The sequence below is a fragment of the Melanerpes formicivorus genome, unplaced genomic scaffold, assembly GCF_026170545.1.
Source record: "Melanerpes formicivorus ecotype bairdi unplaced genomic scaffold, bMelFor1.0.p_v2 SCAF_23, whole genome shotgun sequence".
Classification (NCBI taxonomy): Eukaryota; Metazoa; Chordata; class Aves; order Piciformes; family Picidae; genus Melanerpes; species Melanerpes formicivorus.
In genome coordinates, this window is record NW_027142375.1 from 2,737,038 (window position 1) to 2,756,525 (window position 19,488).

The 19,488-nt window shown below is 43.4% G+C and overlaps 1 long non-coding RNA gene across 1 annotated transcript; it reads right to left on the reverse strand.

The window, feature by feature from the left end:
• Positions 1-1,681: 1,681 nt before the first annotated feature.
• On the reverse strand, positions 1,682-14,431 carry LOC137448126 (uncharacterized). Its single transcript, XR_010988986.1, has 3 exons — positions 14,296-14,431; positions 5,347-5,428; positions 1,682-1,864 (listed from the first exon to the last, which is right to left on the reverse strand). It is a non-coding gene; the product is annotated as an uncharacterized lncRNA (long non-coding RNA).
• Between the last annotated feature and the right edge of the window lie 5,057 nt (positions 14,432-19,488).

Here is a 19,488-nt window from a genome sequence, read left to right on the forward strand (position 1 = left end):
AATGCCAAAACACTTCCTGATATGCATCACCTTGGAGGAACTGTCAAATGACAAATATCTAGGCAGGACAACAGCTTGAACCTGTGACTAAATTTGGGAAGAGAGAACAGTTAGGGCAGATAGGCATGGAGAAGAGAAGTGGTCTGCTGTTGTCCTCTTTAATCATCACTTTTACTGAAAAGTTATGCAAAATGTTAACTCCACACTTCCAGTCCTTGGTTAAACTTACCTCCTTCCTCGACACCTCATCATCAGTGTGTAGAAGAACCAATTTCTCCTTGGTTTTCCTTACGTGATTAACAAACTCCAGACATTTATTTTCTGCAGCAGTTCAGGCGGCTTGAGAACTACTTAATTTGATTTCCATAGGGGTTGATATTTTGAAGATGAAAAAACCCCTCAAAGTGCAAAGTGTTTACAAACAGTAAACTCCTTGTTCATCCCAGGAATTCTAGGGATTCTCCAGTTCTTCCACTTATCTTTAATAACATCATTTCCCCTTTGAATTAAAATAATTCTGTCTGATAATGATCCTCAGTATTCAAATTCTCAAGCCCTGAATCCAACACCTCAAGCTATTCACTAACCTTCCAATGTATCCCAAACTTGCCTCTCTGAATTCCCAAGTTTGATTACAGCCTCTATTATTGTGGTAGTTAAGCATCTCAGAGCCAATGATGAATACACCTTCCTGATTCCTTTGTGTCATGAAAATGCTATCATCATTTTACATAAGGTAAAGTGGCTTGCCTGCAGTTAGAACCAAACCCCACTCCTGAAAGGATCATGCATGTAATAATCCTCATTCAAATCTGATGTGAATATGGGATACAGGTACAGGCTGGGCACAACAGTAGTCACCTAAGTATGAAATACAAACCTTGACCTACTAAGTTTCTCTTAATTGTACCCCACCCATCAGTCCAAGGTACATTCCCCACGCCCCACCCCCCCCTTGATTCTCTGTGCCTCTTTAACAAATATTTTTACCTGCTTACACAATCTAGAGCAACCTGAGACTTCAGGGTGTATGCTAAATGCCTCAAAAAGCACGGATGTTCAGTTTGGAATGTGGCAGAAATGAAAGCATGCTGATACAGTTGCTGATGTATTTTGTTTCTGTCTCTGTTTCTTGCATAACGTCAGTGCTTGGGCTCCCCTTGGTTCTTTGGAAGGTATAGTCCCTTAGGGCCATGGAGATAACAACAGCAAACCCAAAACACCTGGAGATAGTATTTAGTAGATGATTAACCCAATGGTGAATCAGAATACTTGAAACGGAAACAAGAAAACAGCAGGAAATAACTCTCAGTGTATAGCTGGGAAACTGGAGCGAAATCCCAGCCCTACCAAAGTTGATGCAGAAATCAATAGTTCTAATGTCACTTATTTCATTCATGACAAACAGCATGGGACAATATACCAGTTAGCATAATAGTCATGCACATACCTGTTTGCTTCAGTGTACCTGCATGTGTTGCAAATCCATAAAGATTCTTTTGTGTGCTAATAGGAATGAGAAGCCTGCAGAAACTTACCTCTTCCTGTAATGCTGACTCGAGGTCGTTGCTGTTCTCTTGGAATAGTTACACAAACTGAACAACTGAGGTAGGAGACCAATAAAATTAATCATTGTGGGTTTATTTATTGCAAAAGTACCAAAGAAGAAACCAGTGTCGATCAAGTTTTAATATCTGTTGCTAGGAGAATAAATTAGGAGAAGCTTACAGCAGTCAGACTCTGAGGATGTTCTCCTGGTGTGGAGACAGAGAGCATGCTCGGTTGAATCCTGGCTTCATCAGAGCTGGCGATCTTCCATATCACCATCAGGGAATCATTTGGATCCATGTTTCTGCTATCTGAACTGAGGAGGGGGTGGAGATGGGGGGAAGGTCAGAGTCAGAGTGGGCTCAAGAATAATGGATAAATATTATCAGTGGGACCCAACTTTTGAGAGCCCATGAGAGCCCCCATGAAGGGGAGGCTCCCAAGGGGATGAAGTCTTCATCAGGCAGGGCCCCAGATAACTTTTGGGTTGTCTGTCTGCAATATTTTTCTTATCTGTATTTGATCTTATTAATGCTAGCAAATGTATGTATTTAAAGGAGACTTCAGGTTTGGGGGAGAGAGGGAGGTCTGTCTGGATTTATTTTTTGTTTTTGAAGAGACAATAACATGACATCCCTAGGAAGAGGTCTGGAGGGGGAAGAGACCAAGAGGAATTAACACGGGGAACTTCTGGTATACTCTGTTGCCACCTTGATGATGGGGACTTTGTCAAGCCTGTGGTCAAGAACTCATCAGTCTCCCTCTGAGCACAGCCTTAAATTGAAGCACAATTGTGCTGGGCTGTAAAGTCACTGGGACTACTCGTGATGATCCACATAAATTACTCATGTGTCTAAATGTGATGTGAGACTATGAAAATTCCATTTAGAAAGTACCAGGAGGTTTTGGAAGATGTTAAGAAGTGAAATCTTTGGGGTTTCATTTATTTATTTGTGTCTTTATTTTAAAGGAAGTCACTGTGCTCCTTTAGTAACATTACAAAGCTTTCTGGACTGGAGGTCTCTGGTCAAAGTTGGGAGGGGTGGAGGGAAAAACATCCTTCATGGCAGCAGTATATTAGGTAATGTCAAATGAATAATCAACAAACAAAAGCCTCCAGAAAAAAACCCTAACAAAACCAAACACACAAACCCAAATAAACAAAAAACCCCCAACCAACAACAAAACCCCAAACCCAACCAACAACAAACCAACCAACCCCACAGCAAACCAAACCACATTTCTCCTCATTTCAAGGGAGAATGTTTTTACCCCTTTTTTTCTTTCTTTTTTTTTTTTTCTCCCACTGAAACTCTTAGATAAATCTGCTTGTATTTTATAAATGTGCTCGCTGCAAAAAGTGCAATCTATTTGTACAGCAGAGAGAATGAAGGACTCACTGCTTAAAGGCACAAAAAGGGTGTGTAATAGGATTCTGGCATCTTCCCAGACAGCTTGCAGACAAATTCAAAGACGAACAGAGAAGTATCCTTTTTGAAGTATATTTGGCCAAGGTCTCATTCACAAACAGATAAAACCAACACATTTCTGCATGATAAGGGTCAACAGAGCAGCGTATTAGTTTGAGAAGAGAACCCATCTGCAATTTTCTTATATAAAAATATATGAGGACACAACAGGAAAGCTGTCAGCATGACAGTTGGAGAATTCTGCCAAGGAGCCAGATGCTAGTGTCAGAAGAACATGTTCCACAGCTTGGCATCTGGGTTCTCTCATTGCCCTCCAAGAAGGAAGAAAAGGAGGAGTGATAAGATATGCCTAAATGAATAAAACTACAAGCGATTCCACCACCACCCCCAACATGCTCAAATCACTACTTCTTTTAGAAAATCCTCAGCTACATGTTCTCCTACATCTTTTAAATTAAAGTGGAAGGTGATAAATTTAACCCACTTGTGTTTTAGTATGTTTTAAGATGCGTTTGCAGTTCTGAATACATAAGTCTCACATGATTTTAACGGCTCCTGTGGAGCTGTGCAGTTCATTATGTTATTTTTCTGTGGGTTTTCTGTAATTTTGCTAAAGAGTACACTTCAAGGCTATTTTTTTTAGTCCATGTCATTCTTGGGGAGGGGAGGATACAACTCTGTATTTACAGCTGAAACCTGTGAATAATTACAACTTTAGTATTTTTCTGATTCGTTACTAACTGAAAAAAAAAAATCAGAAATATCTAGGAAAAAATTCTCCTAAGGGTCAAGTTAAGACCCAAAATGTTCATCAAGCACCATAGGCAGTCACTCCATTATGTAGGGAAGAAAACAGTGTTCTTAAGATAGCTTTGAGAAAGCTATACTTTGAATGGAACTAGAAATGGTCAGATTCAGATTGGATGTTAGGAAGAAATTCTTCCTCACGAGGGTGGTGAGACACTGGCACAGGTTGCCCAGGGAGGTGGTAGAAGCCTCAACCCAGGAGGTTTTGAAGGCCAGGCTGCATGTGACTCTGAGCAACCTGATGTAGCATGAAGTGTCCCTGCCCAGGGCAGGGGGTTTGGAACTTGAGGACCTTTCAACCCCAACAATTCTATGATTCTATGATAGTTGCCACAGAGCTACAGCTATGATTCTGATCACAGAGTAGCAAGGTTAAAAGTGTGTTCAATAGCCCCAGGTTCTTCAGTCACATCCCCTTGCTATGGGAAATTAAATAGGTTTTAGATTTGTATCCTTGTTTCCTTCCACTGTCTATCACCATGATGTCTGAAAGCACCTGCCTTGACAGTTCTCAGGTGCTGCTGGATTTCTGCCTTTCTTCTGCTGACCACCTCTGATTAGGGCGCATGAAGTGGTCCCCGTGTTGTAGGTTAAGTATTAACTGTAAAACTGTAGAGATAAAAAGTCCTCCAGGAGACTAGACAGTCCAGAGGGAGGCACAAGATATCGTGATCTGTTATTCTATTCCCTTTTCCTGTTTATCTCTATATAAGGACAGGCTGGAGAGCTGGGCCCATGACAACCTCATGAGGTTCAACAAGACCGAGTGCAAGGTCCTGCAGCTGGGTCGGGGCAATCTCAAGCACCCATATAGGCTGGGCAGGGAATGGCTTGGGAGCAGCCCTGAAGAAAAGGACTTGGGGGTGCTGGGGGATGGGAAGCTCAACATGACCCATCAGTGTGCACTTGCAGCCCAGAAAGCCAATAGCATCCTGGGCTGCATCAAGAGAAGCATTGCCAGAGATCCCTTCTCAGTCATCTCATCTCAAGACTAAACAATGTCTTCATAGGAGAGATGTTAATTACTGTCTGGCTGACATTTCTCCTCTTGCTTGTCTTGCATTATTCCTTTGGTATCTTGGGCATTAAGAATAGAATAGAACAGAACAGAACAGAACAGAACAGAACAGAACAGAACAGAATAGAATAGAATAGAATAGAATAGAATAGAATAGAATAGACCAGACCAGATTGGAAGACACCTTTGAGATCATCGAGTCCAACCTATCATCCTACACTACATATAAAGCTGCTTCATTCTCCAGACTCATACTTCTCATCCTCCATTCTTTCCTTCCAGAACATCTCCAGTAAGCACCTAGACACAGCAGCTTTATACCAAGACACCCCTCCAGTAAGTTGTCTTGATCCCACCTGTGAATATTTAAAAATGAAGAGCAAACTCCTGGTTTGGGTTGGGGTTTTTGTTTGCTTGTTTGGTATGTTGTTTTTCTTTTGTTGTTGTTGGTTGGTTGGTTGTTGGAGTTTGGTTTGGTTTTTTTTGAGATCTTTGTGAAAAGGTTTGACATTTTAGACTTGCAAATGGCATTTGCCCCCATACCTTGTTCTGAATAGATGTGCTGTAGCCACCACTTTCACTGATCGAGAGAACACGGCACACATGTTTCCACGTAAGATTATTCCTAATAAGACAAAGCAACAGATGAATTATCTCTCTGTGCACACATTTGAAAGCACTTTGGGTCACCTCCACTATCAGCCCATGCCCAAAACGTTGAGGCAGAGGGAAAGAGGCAGATACACTGTAATGTACAAGTAGTTTAACCCTCTCTCCATGCAATAATGTCTAGTGTCTTTGCTATGATTTGTTTACAAAAGCAATGGCTGTGCCCTTTTATGTATCATCCCTGGAGGCATTCGAGAGGAGATTGGATGTGGCACTTGGTGCCATGGTCTAGTCATGGGGTCTGTGTTGATAGGTTGGACTCGATGATCCTCAAGGTCCTTTCCAACCTAAGTTATACTGTGATACTGTGATACTGTGATCATTCTTCCTACCTTTCTTTCAACATAGCACCCACAAAAGGGTAAGTGGAAATGTTGGGTTTTTTTCATGTAACAGAGAGGAATTCAGCAAAGAGTATTACAAAGTCCATCCCAAGTTGTCTTGGTGTTAACAGACTGCCAGAAGAGTCTGTTACAATTCACTGTACGGATGGAAGGAGAGCAAACTATCGCTGATGTTGTATTGCCTGCTTTCTGGATGCATGATAAAATGTGCACTTAGGATAATAATTCATGGTGCTTGACCCCCAAATTAGGAAACTGCTATCCAAACATAGTCAAATAATTCTTTAAAATCAAAGCCTATAACCACAAAGTGAATCTCTGTATTTGTTCTGCCTAAATTACTTTGGGAACACATTTGTTTAGCTCAGAAATCAAAAGGTGATTTGAGTTACTGTCTATACTTTAAAATCTGTTAGGGACCTGAGAATCAAACTGTTCTTGCTGCTTCTTCCATCAGCGCTGGCAATAAACAATAAAGCATCTGCTGTTATAATTGTTCTGATAATAGCATGCAGGACATGAGGAGAAAGAGATCAGAGAATCATTGAACTGTTAGGGTTGGAAGAGCCTTGAAGGATCATCTAGTTTCAACCCCCCTGTCATGGCTAGGGACACCTCACACTACATCAGGTTGCTCAGAGCCACATCCAGCCTGGCGTTAAAACCTTCCGGAGGTGAGGCTTCTACCACTTCCCTGGGCAACCTGTTCCAGTGTCTCACCACCCTCATGGGGAAGAACTTCCTAACATCCAATCTGAATCTACTCATTTCAAGTTTTGCTCCATTCCCCCTGGTCTTATCATTACCTGACACCTTAAAAAGTCCCTCCCCACCTTTCTTGTAGGCCCCCTTCAGATACTGGGAGGCCAATAAGTGGCCTTGCCATTGAAGTCTGAGGTAAAGAAGTCATTGAGAACATCAGCCTTCTCCATGTCACTTGTCACCAGCTCACCTGTTTCCTTTCTGAGGGGGTCCACACCTTCCCTTTAGTCTTCATTTTACCATTAGTACACCTATAGAAATGTTTACTGTTCCCCTTGATGTCCCTGGCTAGATTTAATTCTAACTGAGCTTTATCTTTTCTAACCAGGTCTCTTACTGCTCGGGCACCTTCCTTGTATGTCCCCATTCTGCCTGTCCTTTCTTCCACTCCTTGTAAGAAGAATAGTTCTGTTACTCATTGCTTCCATTGTTGCATTTCATAGAATGGGATGTATTCAAAAGGTGTTAGCAAGCTCATTTTTCTTTAATGAAGTGAAAAGATACCTAACTTTCTTACAGGATCACAGAATCACAGAATGTTAGGGGCTGGAAGGGACCTCAAAAGCTCATCCAGTCCAACCCCCCTGCCAGAGCAGGATCACCAACAACAGATTACACAGTAACACATCCAGGTGAGGTTTGAATATCTCCAGAGAGGGAGAGTCCAGAGGGACTGTGGCAGGCTGTTCCAGTTCTCCATCACCCTCACAGGGAAAAAACTTTTCCTCATATTTATGTGAAACTTCCTATGCCTCAGCTTCCACCAGTGCCCCCTGTGCTGTCCTTGGGCATCACCCAGCAGAGCCTGGCTCCAGCCTCTCAGGACTTACCCTTTACATCTTTATAAACATTGATGAGGTCACCTCTCAGTCTCCTCTTCTCCAAGATGAAGAGCCCTCAGCTTCCTCGGTCTCTCCTTGTAAGGAAGATGTTCCATTCCCCTAATCATCCCCGTGGCTCTGCACTGGACTCTCTCAAGCAGCTCACTGTCTTTCTTGAACTGAGGGGCCCAGAACTGGACACAATATTCCAGATGCAGCCTCACCAGTGCAGAGTAGAGGGGGAGGAGAACATCTCTTGACCTACTGGTCACAGCCCTTCTAATCCAGCCCAGAATGGCATTGGCCTTCCTGGCCACAAGAGCACATTGCTGGCTCACGGTCATTGTCAAATCAAGGCTTTTTAATTTTGTTTCAGTTTACTATGAGGACTGACCTTGACACTTCTTGGAAAGACATCAACAAGAAGAAATCTTGATTCATCAACTTTTATTATTAAACAACTGCTAGAACAACTGCATGAGAAAAGACTTTTTCACCCAGAATATGCAGTAGAATGACCTGTGCAAATGACAAAACAGCAAGTGGCTAGAAGTCTATAAGAAGTGGTGTTCCCCTGATCAAAGTTTGAGGACGTCTGTCATCTAAATACTGAAATCCTTATAGGATTGATCTGACATGAAGAACTCTTCACTATCTCTAACATGCCACTAACAAAAGGAGATCAAGCCAGGAATGGGGTAGCCTAGAGGAAGGTACAGTTTTGTTTTCAGCAAATTATTAGGCCTATGTTTCTTGATTCCCTGCTTCATATTCCAAAAACTTCTTCCCATAGTCCCAAGAAAAAAAATCTTGCCTGTCCCATGAGCACAGTTCTGAGGGACTGTGCAAGCGTTATTGATGATGCTGCTGGACATAAAACGCTGCTCTGAGGAACTGGGGTAGCTGGACTGTGAACTCCAGGTACACTCAAAGACACAGGTGAGAGGTCTGATTCCCAGGCAAAGTGCTGGAGTTGCAGACTAGGAATCTGCTCTCCTGAATGCAGATCCAGTGAGCAAAGAGGTCCTGAGGTACCAATTGGTGCCTATAAACCACCACAGATTCCCTAAGGTGGGATACTTTTGCACTCTGAGGTCTGATACAGGAATGAAAGCATTCAGGAGCAGTCTAAACCCGATGCTTTTCTTGAGATCTGTTGTGCCAAATGGAAGTCAGAAGCACTGAAGAAAAAAATGTTGTAAGACTTCCAAATCATTCAGAACTGCCAAAGAGTTCTGACATACAACAATGCTTGTAGCAGCCGACCACCCTGCCTCTTCCACTGCTTCCCCTCAAATTTCGAGGCCTCTCCATGACATCCATGATTTACTTGCTTCTACCTGCAGCAGTCCTGCCATTTTATGTGGCAAACTGTGGGGAAATCCACTGCAAAGGCAGAGTTAGTTTTAAATTCCAGCGCAGAGTTTCTTTGTTAGTTTCAAACTGCCAAGAAATGAGCAAGGAGAAAGAGTAGGAGTGCTGTGGCTGTTTTGTGCTTTTTATGCCACTTTGATTCAAAAGAGGCAAACTTGAGTGTGTGTTTAAAGCATTTAAAGATTTATATGATGAACAAAACAAGGATTCTGACAATCAGCGAATATTTGTTTGGTTTCCCCCTCCCTAGCCGACCTCCCAACAAGTACGCACAATTTTAGGAGAATATTTTGTTGGCTATAATTAAACTATGTGTGTTAATTAGGATTAGATTTTAAATGCACTGCTTGGGAAGTAGAAAAAATACAGGATCTGAATGAGCCCAAATTGAGATGACACTTGAATTTTCACAGATGTTTCCATAATCCTAATTTCAAACTGATTGTACTTCCTGAACAGTGAGAACCCATTTTCAGTTATTTATTCGGAGATGAACTACTTTTCCAGTGGGTAGAAAATATCTAGTCCCACAGTTAACTCCTTAAAATAAATAGATACCAAAGAAGATTTTGACTAGCAATAGGTAACGATTCCACAGAACTGAAGGGTATTCATATTGGAAGAAAGACATCCCCAAGGATGTGAAGAATCAACGATCACTGCTGTTGCTATCGGAAGGCACAGTAGGTTGACCCACTGCACCAGTAGGTAGATCCATGGCACCAGTAGGTAGATCCATGGCACCAGTAGGTACCACCATATATTTACACTCCTGTGCTCATACAAGAATCTGTCATGCAAGGCCAATGCAACCTGGCTCTGCACCAGGAAAACCTAAATTATTCATCATGAAACCAAGTAGAGCCTGAGGGCTACTCTGAGTTAATGGCAGCTGGCAAGGGCCCCAAGGGACTGAAATAGCAGCCATTAACCCATGTGCTCATTTGGTGTTTTTTCCTTCTCTCTCATCACAATTTCTAAACCAGTGTCAGGGAGGGTTGGCATCTCATTCTCTACAGACACAGTACCTACTTGATGGGCAGCTGATACAGAGGCTACTGGAGGAATGGTATTGCACAAGAATGGCGTGCTACATGATCAGATTCGGCACAGTAACATCACTCACAACAGCACTGTTGGCTTGGTAGCATTGGACCCAGGTTTGCAAACTGGCTGCAGAAAAGGGCTTCTCACTATCAGCCTTCTGGTCTGACTAAGCCTTAGAATACCTGCCGAAGAGATTTAAAGCCCCATCTAACCTGATTGGGGGATAGTCTTAAATGATGTCATTCATAGTTTGTTCCTGGCCCCATCTGTGGTACAGAGTGTTCCAAAAACATCAGAAAGGATATGCCTGAGCAAGTTATTAATTTCTAAAATTTTCTGAAAGAATTAATAACTTTTAGCAGTGAGTTGGGCTGGGCTTGTGCAGACAGTTTTTAGACAAGCTTCTTCACACAGCTGTGACAGTGATCTGTAACACAACACTGAGGGAAAATTAATCTCTTTTCTCAAGGAACAAAAAAATGTCTATTCTCTTTTGCCTGTTGAAATCTTTATTGCAATTTTATTCTCCCACTTCATCACCTGTTATACAGCAATAGAGGAGCTAATGTGGCTAACTGGGATGAATTCCACCAACTTGCTTATATGGAACATGATAGAGGAGTAGTGTGACTTTGGCTCTAGCACAAGTACTCACTTGTACATGTGATCTATTTCTGTTCCTATACTGTACTAATTATTTGCATTTTCTTACTAATTTAAGTCATGCCATTCTGATGAGCAGTGTGCTCTTGTGGCCAAGAATGCCAGTGCCATTCTGGGGTTGATTAGAAGGGCTGTGATTAGTAGGTTGAGAGAGGTTCTCCTCCCCCTCTACTCTGCACTGGTGAGGCTGCATCTGGAACACTGTGTCCAGTTCTGGGCCCCTCAGTTCAGGAGGGACAGAGAACTTCTTGAAAAAGTCCAGTGCAGAGCCACAAAAATGATGGAGTGGAACAGCTTCCTTACAAGAAGAGCCTGAGGGAGCTGAATGCTCTTTAGCTTGGAGAGGAGGAGTCTGAAAAGTGACTTTATTCATGTTCATAAATACGTTAATGGTGGGCACCAAGAGGATGGAGTCAGGCTCTGATCAGTGATGCCCAATGACAGGACAAAGGGCAATGGGTGCAAGCTGAGGCATAGGAAGTTCCATGTGAACATGAGGAAGGATTTTTTCATTGTGAGGACAATGGAACAGCAGAACAATCTGCCCAGGGGGGTTGTGGATTCTCTCTCTCTGGAGACATTCAACACCTGTCTGGATGTGCTTCTGAGTGATCTGGTCTAGGTGATCCTGGTCTGGCAGGGGGGGTTGGACTGGATGATCTTTTGAGGTCCCTTCCAGCCCCTAATATTCTGTGATTCTGTGGTTTTATACTCAAGGTACACAAAAATAGAGCAGGGAAGCAGGCAAGAGCCAAAGAGGGGGCATTGGAACACATTCTGCAACTAATACACTGCACAAAAATACTAGCCATGTTCAAGAAAAGACAGAAGGAAATTCCAGTATGGATTAGCTGGCCCCTAAGGAAACTATTTTACTTCTGGGGCAAAATCAAGAGAACCTAACATGCATCAACTGCATCCATACTGTCTTCAAGGCAAACCAGCCCTAAATATCTACCTCAATTGCCTGGAGAACTTTTGTCTCTCTCTTGATTCAGGTCAGAAAAAGGCAAAAGCAGATTCTGGGAACAAGCAATGAATTCAGTATCAAGGATGAGTCTGAACTCCAGGTTAAGGTAAAGCCAAACTACAGCACCTGTTGTAGGGCTGCAGAGCAGGACCCCATAAAATAGGCATATAGATAGTAATAACATGTGGCTGCAATTAAAAATAACATGGATATATCTTTCTGTCTATCTCATATTGTCTTATTATCATTAAGAACACAAACAGCTTTTCCCAGTTTTCCTAGGAGCAGTCATTCAACCCAGAATGATGAAGAAACTCTTAAGCAAATATCATCGTCCCCTCTTCACCACCAGCAGCAAAAACGACACCTTTGACTTTCATATGATTGGCTCAAGTTTAAGTCCATAAAAGCTGCCCTCATGTCACATTTAGTCTTACTTATTTAATTAAACATCAGATTAACTGGTAATTAGTTCAATAGAATTACTTAATATTATTACTTCATATAAAATGCTCCATAACTTTTCTGCGTGTCAAATAATGTGATTTACACCAAAATCATTACAGGGCAACACTTTGGAACACCAGTGTAAAATCAAGGCTCTGCACAGTGCATTCAGCTAAAATGAAATCCCTTTGCCACAAGGATGAGCAAAGGGATGGAGCTCCTCTCCTATGAGGACAGACTGAGGGAGCTGGGGGTGTTCAGTCTGGAGAAGAGAAGACTCCAAGGAGACCTAATTGTGGCCTTCCAGTATCTGAAGGGGGCTACAAGAAAGCTGGGGAGGGACTTTTTAGGCTGTCAGGTAAGGATAGGACTGGGGGGAATGGAACAAAAATAGAACTGGGTAGATTCAGATTGGATGTTAGGAAGAAGTTGTTCCCCATGAGGGTGGTGAGATACTGGCACAGGTTGCCCAGGGAGGTGGTGGAAACCTTATCCCTGGAGGCTTTTAAGGCCAGGCTGGATGTGGCTGTGAGCAACCTCTTCTGGTGTGAGGTATCCCTGCCCATGGAACTAGATGATCCTGGAGGTCCCTTCCAACCCTATCAATTCTATGATTCTATGATTTCTCCTCTTCTGTTTTCCTGTGTATGCACTTCAGTATTTCTGAGAAGTTCAGGCTAACCGTATCTGCGGTTTGAATGCTGCCTACAATAGCCATCTGCAGTTGCAGTTCTATCAATCCAAGCAGTAATAACAACAAAATCCCTTTTCAGTGCTCTTATGATTCTAAACAGAAAGTCTCTACCCCACCTTGCACAGCCAGCCTCTACTGATCGCAGTGGGAGGTACGTGAAACCGAGGTCAGAATTTGGCCTACACTTAAGGAAGTAGTGCCAGCAAACAGTTTCCACTGAAAAGTCAAAACAAGTTTATCAGCTAAACAAAGTGGATTTCCTGAAAATGACAACAGGTACAGGTGTAATTTCAAGAGCAGCTTGAGGGTTTCAGCAGGCCTCTCTACTTTTTCAGTTTTTTGAGAAACAAGGCATTTTATCAGAAATTGCATGTGTGTGCCTGCATGTGTGAACATCTAGTCACTACAGAAGTGAAGTGGTAACCAACCAGAGGGGTTTTTTTCTCTCTTGATTCCTGGCTGTGCAAGCCTTTTTTTTTAATTTCTCTTTCATTACTCTAATTACAAAATTCTGGGAGGGAGTGGTATGTTGACCATCATCTGTTGTTTTTCATGTACATGAGTGTACAGAACTTGATAATAAACTGCACCAGTACAGGTTAGGAGGTGATCTGCTAGAGAGCAGCCCGGTGGAGAAGGACCTGGGAGTCCTGGTGGGTAACAAGTCCTGCATGGGACAGCAATGTGTGCTCATGGCCAAGACGGCCAATGGGAGGATGTGTGTTCAGCAGATCCAGGGAGGTTCTCCTCCCCCTCTACTCTGCCCTGGTGAGACCTCACCTGGAATATTGGACTACAAGGATGCTGAAGGGACTGGAGCACTGCCTGATGAGGAGAGGCTGAGTGCCCTGGGGCTGTTTATTCTGGAGAAGAGAAGATAGAGAAGGGATTTAATAAATGTTTCTATATGCCTGAGGGCTGGGGGTCAAGAGGGAGGGGACAGGCTCTGCTCAGTTGCACCCTGGGATAGGACAAGAGGCAATGGATAGAAACTCCAGCACAGGAGGTTCCACCTCAGCATGAGGAGGAACTTCTTCACTGTGAGGGTCCAAGACCACTGGAACAGGCTCCCCAGGGAGGTTGTGGAGTCTTCTTCTCTGGAGAATTTCAAGACCCATCTGGATGCATTCATGTGTGACCTGCACTAGATTCTATGGTCCTGCTCTGGTAGGGGGGTTGGGCTTGACGGTCTCTGGAGGTCCCTTCCAACCCCTAACGATCTTGTGATCCTGTGACCCTGTACACACTGGCACACAGAGTTTGTAGCTGTCCAGTGTATCTGTGTGCCGGTGTCTGCACATACCCAGAGCAATGTGTGCACATAGACACACTGCAGTATAGCTGTGGTAACTACAAATAGCTTGATGCAGTTGAACAGCTCTTTGCATTAGCTATTTGTCCTCAATACTCTTCCAGAAAAAGTAATCCACCAAATTTATACACATGACCCTGTTTTAAGGCTCTGGCTTTATCAGAAGATTTGGTCCTGGGTTTGACAGGTAAATTCTGTAAGCACTCTGGGAATGCAAACTTTACAAAACACTTTCAAATCTTTTGGTGAAAGACAGTCTGAGGCACTGATATGACTTCTAACCTCTCCATTTACTGAGCCACCCCCGAGTTCAAAAATGCTTAACCCATCCCTTAAACGACAAGTTCATGTCTGTTATTGCTTAACAACACAGTAAAACATATACTTACATGGCAGATTAACCTAACAGATTGATACCTCAAAGGAAGGATTTCGGTTGGTCTGTCATGTCTACATCTGCTTGAAAAACAGTTCCAGGAAGGTTATTTGTATTTAACAGACTTCACTGAGAAGTTTTTCTTGGTGCCATACATTTCTTCTTCTAGATAAAGTAGATTCTTTATTTTTTTTTTCTTCTTTTCTTTTTTATACTCTAAAATGAACAAATCAGGAAGCTGCTGAGTTTCCAGAAGCTTCAGCTGAAAAGAATAAATCCACAAAAAGAAAAACAGCAGTTTAACTTGAAAATAAATACTTGTCTGGTTTCACAGAAAAGGGAGCGTGGTGGTTTGGCCCTGGCCTGGAGGCCAGGTGCCCACCAAAGCCACTCTATCACTCCCCCTCTTAAGTGAACAAGGGGAAGAAGGGAAAAAAGATATAACAGAAGTCAGGAATAGGATAGGAGCCATTTTAATAACACTAATAAGCAAACAGCAATAGACTGCATGGAAGCAAAAAGCAGAGAGAGAGAGATGTTAGTCTCTGCTGCCCAGCAGCAGGACAATGGTCAGTCTTGGGCAGCAGAGCTCTCTAAGCTTGGTGGCTCCTTGGGAGGATAAACACCATGGATGAATCCCCACACTTCCTTCTTTCTCTTCATTCTTATACCTGAGCTGACCTCATATGGTATGGAAGACCTCTTTGGCCAGTCTGAGTCAGCTGGCTCAGCTGTGTCACCTCCCAAGATTTTGCCCACCCCTCAATGTACACTTGGGGCAGGGAAATGTTGAAAGGACACAGCCTGGATACTGGATTCAGCAGTAGCCAAAACACTGCTGTGTTATCAACTACTGCTGCAAAAGGCACAGCACAAGAAAGATGCTGTGAGGAGAATTAACTTCAACTCAGTCCAACCCAATACAGGGAGTCTTGGCAGATACTGCACTTTTGAAAGGGAGGTAAAGTCACACCTCACCTAACTACCTTCCTTAGATATTAAACAAGTGATTTACAGGAACAAGTCTGATGACATCTTGCATAATCTCACAGACAGTTACCAGATGGGAGAAGCCAAATTGAAATCTTTGTCACTGGCACTGCTCCCCTTCCTGCTCTCTGGCCCAACCTTTTCCCTCAGCTTTTCCTTCCCCAGCCACTTCTCCCTGAGCTGCTCCCTCAGGCTGCTTGATACACTAAGACACCTGAGTGAGTTGTACCCTTAGGACTCCACGGCAGAATTACCTTGTCAAATCTACCAAATAAAACTTCTGTTGGCTTTATCAAGGAAAGTCAGAGAGTGCTGAAGTTTTTCCTTCATATCTTCTCTTCTCTGAAGCCAGACTACTACAGAATCACCAAGTCAGACAGGTTGGAAGAGACCTCCAAGATCATCAAGTCCAACCAATCACCCAACCCTAACTAATCAACTAGACCATGGCACTAGGTGCCACTTCCAGGCTTTTCTTAAAGACCTCCAGGGATGCTGACCCCACTACCTCCCTGGGCAGCCCAACTCCAATGCCCAAACTCTCTTTCTCTGAAGAACTTCTTTCTAAGATCAAGACTAAACTTCCTCCTGGTGCAACTTGAGGCAGTGTCCTCTTGTTCTGGTGCTGGTTGCCTGGGAGAAGACACCAGCCCCTCCTGGCTACAACCACCCTTCAGATAGTTGTAGCCAGCAACAAGGTCTCCCCTGAGCCTCCTCTTCTCCAGGCTAGTTCCAGACTACACATGAGCATTGTAGAGCACGTGTCAGTGTCTGTCTTGTGGCATCCTCTCTTGTTTAGAGTCCTCTTCATTCATTGGTCACAATATTGTGGGGTGATGGTGAAGTCTGCAGCATGCACTTTTATTTGGCTGGCTTTGGTCAGCTGCAGTCAGATTCTTAAAGTTCATCACAGTTTCCAGGAAAAATCCAGCAGTAATTGTAAATGTAAATTATTGAAATGTATAGCTGCTAATTCATATTTCCTAATTAATAAATATGCTGTGCACGCTGCATTAGCAAGGCTATTAAATATTGATCTATAGATGAAGATACTGTGAATGATAATAAACTGTAAAAGGATTCTATCAGCTCTTTAAAACAGCTAAATAACATTGAAATAGTGATCAATACAATGAATACACCATGCTAAAATGCCTCTTGCCTCACAAAACCCTATCTGTGGCTGCATTTCATGAAGAAGCCTCATAAAAAAAATGTTAGCAATACTTAAAACCAAAATATGTTAAATAAAAATAAAATCTACTATGGGAAGTAAATTTCAATATTTAATGATATAATTAAGTCTTATTAATGTAATGCTCTTTATTTTTTTTTCAGATTAAAAACGCACAAGAATTGTCACACTCTTTCATCTTAATCAGATGGTATGTTTGTCATAATTATTTGTTATGTATTTTCATTAACATTTGATGAATATTAACTTTGTAAAATAGAACAATCTTGTTCCTGAACAAATCAGATGGAGCAATGTGGTAAGGCCAAGTACCCTCTGCCTTTGCAGCAGCACCACTGAGGAGGCAGCAGGGCAAGAGCAGGATTCTTACCAGCTGCAAGGACTTTTGCCTCCCGTCCATTGTTATAATGATCCTTGTGTGGCCGGCAGGAGCAGGGAGGTCATTCTGCCCCTGTACTGCACCAGTTAGGCCACACCTTGAGTCCTGTGTCCAGTTTTGGGCCCCTCAATTTAAGAAGGACATTGAGACTTTTGAACGTGTCCAGAGAAGGGCAACGAGGCTGGGGAGAGGCCTTGAGCACAAGCCCTACAAGGAGAGGCTGAGGGAGCTGGGATTGTTTAGCCTGGAGAAGAGGAGGCTCAGGGGAGACCTTATTGCTGTCTGCAACTACCTGAAGGGTGGTTGTAGCCAGGAGGGAGTTGGTCTCTTCTCCCAGGCAACCAGCAACAGAACAAGAGGACACAGTCTCAAGTTGCGCCAGGGGAAGTTTAGGCTCGAGTTGAGGAGAAAGCTCTTCATAGAGAGAGTTGTTAGCCTTTGGAATGTGCTGCCCAGGGAGGTGGTGGAGTCACCATCCCTGGGGGTGTTCCAGAGGGGATTGGATGTGGCACTTGGTGCCATGGTCTAGTAGTCATGAGGTCTTGAGTAACAGGTTGGACTTGATGATCTTTGAGGTCCTTTCCAACCTTGTTGATTCTATGATTCTATGATTCCAACCCTAACAATTCTATGATTCTGTGTTTTAGAGTTTCTACTTCATTCGCAAAGGGACCAGGAAGCAAGTTTGGTGTAATTTGGGGTCATCATACCTGATTTTCATTTCTGGTCATCTGGGTCAGACTCTCAGCTGCAGCAAACTGATCTTGCTTCATAATTACTGCAGTCCAGAGAGGGTGAAACTCCACAAAGTCTCTCCTCAGCCAGCCTCTTCTGTTGCTGCCTCTCCCTCTGTGCCTCTTCAGAGTCCATCTCATCGTCTAGCCTGTGGTTACAGCTCCAACAAGCACAGGACAGGTTCTCACAGCAGAAGCTTTGTGGGACCTTCAGAAAGATTTCAGGCTTAGCTTTCTTCTGCTTTTCAACTCTACTAAGCATTACTCTCCCAGAAAATGATTGCATTACTGTTAGCATCCAGGTCCTGAGCTGCATACACTGGCCATGCATTAGTGGGCATGGCAAAAGACAATAAAGGCACCGGAAAATGAGATCCTCTCTCCTGGGTACTCTCTTTACTTTCTGCATCTTTCATCTTGTGCAATTCATATCACCGAGCCCACGTGTCCAGTAACACACTGGTCACCAAGGGAAGGTTTGGGTGAAAAGGTGGCACTTTGCTTTCATTCCTTCAACCTGTTACTTTACAGAAGTAGAGACAGGATTAACTGATAGAGAATTAACCACGTTGGAAAAGACCTTCAAGATCATCAAGTCCAGCCTATCACCCAACACCATCTAATCAACTAATCCATGGCACCAAGTGCATCATCCAGTCCCTTTTTAAACACTTCCAGTGATGGTGACTCCACCACCTCCCTGGGCAGCACATTCCAATGGTAAATCACTCTTTCTGGGAAGTATTTCTTCTTAAGAAGCAGCCTAAACCTCCCCTGGTGCAGCTTGAGAGTGTGTCCTCTTGTTCTGCCACAGGTTGCCTGGGAGAAGAGACCAACCCCCACCTGGCTACAACTAGGTGTCCCCTGAGCCTCCTCTTCTCCAGGCTAAAAAACCCCAGCTCCCTCAGCCTCTCCTCACAGGGCTGTGCTCCAAACCCCTCCCCAGCTTCGTTGCCCTTCTCTGGGCATGTTCCATCAACTCAACATCTTTCTCAAACTGAGGGGCCCAGAACTGGACACAGTACTCAAGGTGTGGCCTAACCACTGCTGAGTACAGGGCACAATGACTTCCCTGCTCCTGCTGGACACACTGCTCTCAATGAAATCCAGGATGCCATTGGCCTTCTTGGCCACCTGGGCACACTGCTGGCTCATGTTCAGCTACTGTCAACCAGTACCCCTTCATTGTCCTAAAGCATTTGCAGATGAGCTTGTTGCCTTCCCTAGGAAAGTTTCTGTTCTATCACTGTTCACTGGCATCTCTTAGCACAGAAATATTTGAGTTGAGAAAACAACGAAAGTATTATCAGAGACTGGAGATATAAACAGCCAATGCTGCTTACACAAACCTGTAGCATCAGATCTCTTTTGATTGTGAGGGGTAAAATGAAATTGAGAACTGAAAGGAACAAGTAGATAATGAAATATCAGGATTTTTTTCATATAAAAGCTCCTTACTAAAACAACTGTTTCCTCCCAGTGCTTGACTGAACTTCTCCAAAGCAGGTTTTTACCTGTTCTGCTGGTGTAGGTATCAGATGTGTTAATATGACACCTCATGGGTCACACCCTGATCTTGAAGAACAACTTTAACCTCTTCGTTGCCCTGTGGACACAGCCTGTGTCTCCTCCTGTAAGGCTGCTTGCCCTGACCTACCAAGATGTGTCATGCCATAAAAGGATGCACCACAGATCAGAAGGCATCACAGGGTTTCTCTGTCCTTTTTTCCCTTTTATAAGACTCCATGGGATACTTCACATCTCTGACTGCTGTCACAAGCAAGGGAGGTGGTCACATTTGTCTTTGTCAGGCCGTAACTAAAGTATGACTTCACTACCTGCTGCCATTGTTTTGTGCAGTGCCTGTTGAAGCTAATGGAGATTAGGCACTGCACAAGAACTCTTTAA